The sequence below is a fragment of the Pteropus medius genome, unplaced genomic scaffold, assembly GCF_902729225.1.
Source record: "Pteropus medius unplaced genomic scaffold, Ma_sr-lr_union100, whole genome shotgun sequence".
Taxonomy (NCBI): domain Eukaryota; kingdom Metazoa; phylum Chordata; class Mammalia; order Chiroptera; family Pteropodidae; genus Pteropus; species Pteropus medius.
The window spans coordinates 14,441,009-14,450,034 of NW_024350319.1; positions in this window are offsets into that span (position 1 = coordinate 14,441,009).

The following is a 9,026-nucleotide window of genomic DNA, read 5'->3' on the forward strand; positions in this document are numbered from 1 at the left end:
TTGGCTATTTATTCTTTGACCTCAAACAGAGAGGCTGTTTATTTGTCATTGTTTAGAATGGTTTATGTGCAATCACAACTTTTCTGGTTTTTTTCCCCATGAAACAAAAATAGAATAACCTAAATAAAATAATTAAAAATGCTGATGAGCCAGGGATAATAAGAAATGTACTCAAAGTTTTCTCAAATTGTAATTCCCAGCATTAGTTTTGGTACTAATTTTCCCAGACATCTTTGGTCTTTTGTTAATTGACATGATGTTTGCAAAGTGAGAATAGATAGCTAACAAAGAAGAACAATACAAAACCAAAGCAAACCAACGATAAAACCTCAACTGTCTGTAGACATTTAATACAAGAGCACACAGGGCAGGAGCCTCAAGGATAACAGAGAAAAGAAGAAGGCAATTAGGAAAATGTTAAATCATGTTGGTCATTCTTTGCCTGCTGGGATGAAAAACATATTTATATTTATAAAAGTACATTTATAGCTCTTTTATCAAATTTATATACTAAAAATGGGTATATAAATAGTGCCTTTGTTACCTGGAACATTAACTTATAGGACATACTACATTTCACCAAATAAACTGGATAAATGAGTTGTTATTATATGTTACAATAAACCATATTCCATTTAAGTAGATTTATTTCAGAATATTATATTTCTTTTTCTTTAGTGAAGTTTTAAAAATTTGGGAGTCAAAATTCTATAACTTTAACAGGTAAGGTAACACAATACATAACTAAAAAAAAAAAGGTTTTCCCAAAAAGCAGCCACGGTTATGGAAGGAGACTAATTGGCAGCCTGTAGGCAATGTAAAGGCTTTTTTAAATGGGGAGTTCCCAGGTGGAAGGAGCTAACTCTTAGAAGAGCAGCAGTTTTCAACAAAAGACTTTTTTTTTTTCCTAAGAAGGAGGTAAAGATGTGAAGCAAGGAAGGTCATAAAGTACATGGTCAGGAGTTAAGGATAAAAGAATATCATGAAATCTTTTTGGAGTGTAAGGGACATGAGTAAAATTATGAGATGATTCAATTATGTATAGATGTGTGAGTAAACATGTAAGTTTTATTGTTTAGAAAAGATTAGGGTCACGATGAAACAGTTTGCAGAAACTCAAGACCAATTTCTTTTAGAACAAATCACTGTGGTAATATCTGTATGTAAGAAAATGTTGCCAAGTGCTAACAGTGAAATGCTTTTTATTATTATCTGTTAAAATCAAATACCATCAAAACAGAAGAAACTGAAAACAATAGTAGACAGTCTCTGGAAGTTGTAAAAGGGTTTGAGACCTGAGTAAAAGAGAAAACCATGAAAGAGAATGAACAGTCAACCAAATTTAATAAGCCGAGTTTCCAGACAATAGCAGACTCAGACACTGTTCTAAGGAGTGACCCTGAGTTCTCTTCAAAGGTGGAATATTGTAGAAATCAAAGACATACTCAGAAGTTTGAGTATTAGAAACTGAGAGACATAAAGCCAGTGAAGATAATTACAGAAGTGGTTTTAAATGAGCTGAGATCATGATGAATATCTTCTTGGTTGTTGATTTTCCTTTTTTTTTTTTAATAAGAAAAATGGTCTAATGAATACACATTTTCTTCAGTTCTGATCACTATTTGAGCTACTTTTGGCATTCTTTGTGAAGCATTGTCAAGCCAGTCAGATTGAAGAGACTAAAGTATACATGAAACAGCACTAAAATTAGTGTGTTATCCATGTTAAATCGAAAGATCAGAAAGGCAGTACATCAATTCTTCAATCCACTTGGATCCCTTAATTCTGAGTATAAAAATAATTGTTGGAGAGTCTGTGATAGATCTAACCTCTGTCCATTTGTCTATTGGAACTATAAGCATAAGAACAAATCTGCCACTGTGAATCAATAATGACTTTGTAAATGGGACTAGATAAATAGAGATAAAAATCTGTTTCATTCAACAGAGATTTTTCCTTCTCTTAGCTCTAATGTTGAGAAAAAAGCAAGAGACAAATTTGGCTTTGCCTTCTACATTTTGGTTCCTCATTCTCTTACCCACTGCTATTCCTAGAATTAATGAAATATCAAAACCAGGTTAGTGGAAGTGCTGCTAATTTGGCGTGTAATGAAACGAAAGAATGTAAAACGCATATGCTTCTACTTTCAAACAATGAGAAGACAATAAAAAAATGAAAGAACAAATTATACTTTGTATCATGGGATACGAAATAATTATAGGAGGAGGTAGGTGAAGAATGTAAGACTCACTGGACCCTTTAATGAATAGTAGCAAAATATACACCCAAACAAATAACATTCTTCATACCTTAATGACAGAAAATAGCCTGCTTCCATTCAAACTTTTGTAAAAGGATCTTTATAGATGTTTCCTTCACTGACTTAATGTCAACTTTTCGAATTAATCAGCTTTCATCAGGGGGCGAGTACATGCATCACAACAGCTTTTATATTTTTCCAATCGTCACTTCATCTGGGACCGAGCTCATTCCAGGGAGTTTCCACATTCATCTGACATCAATTATCCCCACTCCTGCTGATACCCAGTTCATGTCATAATAATTAACTTACACTATTACAACCAAGTTTCATAATTAACATTTTACTTGTCAAAATTTTTTCCTATGGACACTTTTAAGATATAATGATCATACTGCCTTTCAAAAGCTCTTGTATTTTATAACCAACAGTAAGATTTAATCCCAGTTTAAAATTCAAATGACTACGAAGTTTAACTCTTTGTGCGGATTATTTAGTTTCGATCATGATAGAATAAAAAGTGGATTTCCTCAAAATAGCCTAATTTGCCTTAAATTTAAAAAGTCAAAAAGTTCTTGAAAATTTCCATACTAGCCCATATTTTCTAGTGGGAAATTATAAATTCTACATCATAATCTCTTAGTTTTCACTTTCAATTTTAAAGAATCTCAAAGATTGATGTTTCATCAACATGAAATGCATAACAAGGGTAAATAAACCAAATAAAAATAAGACTGTAATATTTTTAAGATACCTACTTACTCATTAATAAGATGGAATGGAAAGAAATAGTTGAACATAACATTTGAGGAAAACAGAATTTGTTTAAGATTCTACCACCTATGGAAGAAAAAATATATGTGTATATATCATATTAAAATAAGGCTAATATCATTATATAATTATCTCACTGATCTCCTAAGATATAATATTTTAAAGCAAGATATTATAAAAGATAATGACTCTTCTGTGCTGAATCAGATGGGTGATTGACAGTAAATTTGACAAAGGCCTATGAGCTAAGAACTTGAAAGAATTTTTTATTACATACTGATAACTTTATTTGATCTAAAGATAACTGAAAATTGCAATTAACCTGTTTAAAAAGACATTGTACATTTGAGAGAACAGCATCCTCTGATCCTAAATATATTTTTTAAATATCTATTGGAGTCATACAGAAGCTAAGATGGCTATTCTCTATGAAAGACAGGATGGTTTATTCTCCCACATGTTTTAAGTTATATAATTAAGCTAATGTATTTTCATTAGCTAATAAATTTATTTAATTTCTTCAATTCTAAAATCCCTCAATTATATTGTTCACAGACAAAGAAGTTGTTTGATCAAAAATTTTCTCGTACTTTTTCCTGTAAAAGTATGTAGAAAATTATAGAAGCAATTAAAGTGCATTAGAAAATAAAAAATAAAACTCTTGGCCTTCCCTGGGACCATGCAATAACATTTTAATTCTGATTATTTATATTTATGTAGCATTTTACCATTTAAGTAGTATTTTTGGATGTATTATCTCATAGAAATACAGGCAATATTACACAGAAATAAGAAAAATCAGATTAAGATAAGGAAAATGACATCTAATATTTCATAGCTCAAAATTGTAAATCGAGGACTAAAATAGAGATCTCACTGGAAACCTATGTTGTCATGGTACGTTAGAGAATGTATAATGTACAAAACTATTGCCCAATGATAAGTGGTAGGAAAACAGAAACCTTCATATGCTCAGAGTACACTTGTTTATGTTCTCAGCTATTAGGAATAATTTATTCTGATTAGTCCACTGAAAATCTTAGAATCTACTTCATGATTTTTTGTTCTAGCCTCCTTTTTGCATTGCTGTTTCTACTGATTCTTCACTTCCATCTATAAGAGATTCTCAGAAGTCCAGTCTAGGGGGAAATAAAACACACAAAAAATCCTTTAGTATCATCTTTTTCTCCATGTAGACAAGAATACTAGGGAAGCTCCCAGAACAGAACCAATCGGCTAGACAATATCAATTATGAAGCCCACAGTGAAGATCAGACTCTGGGATGTATGAGTCTGCTCCAGCTGAAAATCATGCTTCGACAATGCAACTTGAGACTCTAGGCACCTAATGACACCAATTGGTATTCACACAGAAGTACAGACTGTTACATATGCTCACTGCAAATTTTGCTTCAGGGAAAAATGGAGGACCATTTAAGTCACTCGTTCTGTGCATTGAACTGTCAACTTACAGAAATGCCATATTAATCTTAGGGAAACACTCCACAAAGCTCACTTGAGTGGTGAATGAATGTAAATGTCCCAAATTATTAAATATTTATTTCATCAAACCTGGCAACAGGAATGTGATTGACTTTGGACTCAGCTCATCTACACACTCCTATTTATTATATACTATTTTGGACAGTCATAATCCTCTCCTCTGTAAGTGAAATAGTCTTTTTCTTGAACAGATAATAAAATACACTATTTTTGGACACGTATTAGATTCGTCTTAAGTAATAGAATTTCTGCTGCACGAATCATCTTTTTAAAAACATATCTAAACTATCTGACTTAAATTTAAGTAATATATTAGATATATTCATATTTAGCTAATATTTTAAAGCACTGTCTCCAGTAAGCATTATACAGCTGAACCTAGAAACACAGAGAAGTGGAGCAACAATCAAAAGATAGCTTGGAGGAAACTTTATATCACCCTAACCACTGAGCGACCGTCTTCATGAAACCCATAAGACAAAACAAAGCAAAAGAACAACAGAAACAATTTAAACCTATCCTTGATAATATATTTGTAAAATCGGACTTTAAAATATTCTTTTAAAAGAAAGTCTTTATTTTAAGTTTGAGAAACTTGACTGTTCTTTTTCCCCTCTTCCTTATAAATAAGGGGGAAAAAAAAGAAAGAAAGCATCTGCCAGGTGGATTTTCCAAATCCCGATAATTAAACAGTAATTTTCATCAGATTTTAAATGCTCCCATCAATAGCAAAATTGTAGACGGATGATACAGCTAAATCACTGCTGATAGACAATTAGTTGAATCTGCTGTCTCAAGCCAACATTGGCAGAGTCTACTACTCTCGTAATCAAATTCCTCAGTATTCAATATAGCAGGCTCGAGTTTTCTAGTTAATGCTATAAAGCAGCATTGAATAAATACAAATGGCTTAATCTTCTTTTGCAGTCATATCCTCCCACGCTGGTCTATGTAATTAAGAAAATACTACATCTGATGTACTGAATAGTGAATACTGCAGATTGTTAATCATTATATTTATAGGGTTTATATAAAAATATTTAAATTCATGAGTAGAATAAGATTTCTTTCAAAGAATATTAATACATGAACAATACCTGAATATATATTGTCATGTCTATAGTTTATTAATGTATTTATTATTTCCTTAGATTATTGTTATGTAACAAAAATTCAAGAGCAGCAAAAAAAATCATTGGAAAAAAAGTATATGTAGTTTTGTTTACATCCATATATACACAAATATATGTACATAAAACAAACAAATGTGATGGAGTTTGCACATTCAAAGGAAAAGACACATGTAGATGAAAATATAATCCTACAAAAAAAGTGACATATTAAAATGTATATGAAAAGTACTTCTAGTAAAGTCTATTTTATAAAATGCAATGTGAACTATATTTTATCTATATTTTACACCAATGTAATATTGATTTCCTACAAAAACACATTAAATAAAAGATTTATGAAGAGTGTAGTGAATCTCACCAACAAACCGTAACTCTTTTGTGTCTGTTTTATGAACAGGAACGAAAATGGTAATGCTCCACGTATTTCAATAATTTATAAAAAATTTACAAATGGTCATTTAAAAATAATTAAGAGAATAAGAATAATAATGAGTGATTAATAACAAAATAATTAGGATTTATTTAACTCCCTAACACCTTTACATACAACACAAATATATGTGTATATGTATCTATGTACATACCTGTGTACATATATAAAGGGATGTCTGTTTGCACTTTCAAAAATGAGTTGACAAATAATAAAGGAGGAAATTAATAGGCAAAGAATATGGCTTTTGAAATAAAATAGGTTTTTGAGACATATCAAGCAACAGCAATTACTTAAAAAATACAAAACAGAGCAGCTTGAATCTGATTGAAGTGATTACACACTGTGCAGGCAAAAGATGCAAGAGTCTCAAATAAGTATAGAAAGAACACAGGGAAAGCATGACTGCAAAACACAGAGGAACCATTCTTCTTTTATCTCTATAACCTCCACCCTCCCTCTTTTACCCTCCAAAGTTGTAACCCTGAACTTGGGACAATCAGGAGATTTCTGTTGAAGCTGTTCTTCCTTCCTCTAATCTATTCTTTCATATAATTAACTGCCTGACTTATTTGTCCTCTGATTTTATCTGGGGGCTGGCAAATTTCACTAATTCTTGCAATTACCACATATCAATGTTGAAAAAATATTTAATTCTCCTGATGAAAAGCAAACATTTAGAGTATGCATAAGAAAGGCCAAAATACTGGAAAGTTAATAATACTTGTCACTCTTGTAGCACCTGTCAGCCAATGATTTTGATGTCCTTAAGAAGCAAAAGCTTATCTCTCTCATTTCGCTGCAACTGAACTACAGAAAGGTTAAGTGATTTGTTTATTTATTTATTTGTGATTTATTTATTCTGCCCTAGCAAGTCAGTAATAAAGCTGGGAATAAGAGACAAAATTTTTGATTCTTTATTCTCTTTTAGACAACTCACCTTGCTTAAATACTCACAGTGGATGCTGGTGACATTTACTTTTATAAGTCAAGCATCATCATTATTGAACTGATGTGCTTACTCTATGCTTAGAAATAGTCACAAAAGTCAAGGGCTATTGTTTTGGAGCTCAGAGTTCACAGCAAAGTTACTTTAAACAATTATAACTTAAAAATTTATGGAGTCAACTGAGACATTTATTCAGTGAGTTCCCAGTACAATGTCACAAATCTTGCTAACATTTATTGTACACAATGTGACAGGTACTGTGCTAAGTGCGTTGAGTTCATCAAATTAATTAAGCCACAATAATAGCCTTATCTACAGGTACTAATATTATTCAAATTTCTAGAAAAAAAACTGAGAAGTACAAAAGTAATTTACCCAAAGCATAAGTTCAGTAAGTGATAGAGGCCAGGGGCATGTGTTGCATAGCTTCTGTCTTCAGAGCTTATTATCTGTAGAGCTAAGCAATACTGCCTCTCTTTTTGCATTTTTGAGTCACATCAAGAAGTTAATAGTAGAAAAATTGTTTACTGCTTAAGTAAAATAAATTGCTATCTTAATGTGGGTCTGCCCATCAAGGTGCTTAAAAATATTATTTCTATGAGTAAATATAAGAACATAACATCAATTAAAAAAAATATACAAAGTCTAGAGTTTCCAGTGTTGATTGGAAGAAATAAAAAGAGGGGTTAAAAAAAAAAACATTTGGTTTTAACTTCTAATTTATTGCAACATGGCTATTTCCCTTCTGCTTTGGGAAGAGATGGTATAGGTAATATTTCAACAGCGTATTTCAAATAAATGCATAGTTTGACTAAAAAGCTTACTTAACTGCTAAAGAGTCCATTTAAAAACAATTTTATTAGATATTATCTGAGTGCCAGTTATATGTAAGGAGGATCTACAAAATGTAATTTAAAAAGAATATATTTATTCAAATGTCAAATAATATATTATGTGGCATGGTAAAAAGAACACTGACCTACACAGCTGAGATGTAGTTTCAAATCCTGTTCCATCTAGAGACTGCCATGACCTTAGGTAAGTCATTTAATCTTGCTGACCTCCAATTTTCTAAGTTCAAAAATAATGATATTCCTTCATTGCAGAGATGTTATGGGGATTAAATGGACCATCAACTCTGTGAGGAAAAGACTCATATTTGTTTTGTTCAGCACTTTCTAACATCCAACCTAGCATAATCCTTGGCTTACTATATAACTAAATATTTATTGACTGAATAAGAATAGAGTTCTAAAATAGTATCTAGGATGCTGGGTACCCAATACATGTCCGCAATTTTTAAAATTTCATTATTAATGTTATTAGCATTGTTAATGTATACACAAAAACTGGGAAGGGTCTGAGATATACCCTATTTGGAAGCTAACGAGTTAGTCACTCATGTTTCATGGGTTTGAGTGGAAGACATGAGACTCCTGCATCAGAGACAAAGTTCAGTTTATTAATAATAGCAACAGCCATAGTCCAAGTATCACCATTACTGCCTGAGCCCCACTTCCCTCAGAGGGACAACATGAAGAGGGCCAAATAATACCTGTATAACCCAGAGATGATATTATAGGAGAATGATCAGTAAACATGATTGCTCTTTGCTCCAGCAAGAGGCACTATCTCTACCTTCCAAGACTGAAAGCAAATCTTCCTTTTGCTTTGTAGAGGGACATTATCTCTGTTATCTAAGGCTGTTGTATAAGCAACCAGAGCCCCACTCACAAGATCTGCAGAAATGTGAAAGACCCAGGGAGAATTGTTACCAAACAGTATAAAAACATACAACACATTGAAATGGGATTGGAATGTGATTTTCGATTACAAAACAACCATCTAAAAAATTACACAAAGTTACCTCACATTTTTCAGAGAGTTTATGGTAGATTCAATGCGAAGATTCCTGGATATCTAGATTAATCTTTTTTTTTTTTTTTTATCATTTTGTGAGAACATAAACAGTGTTCC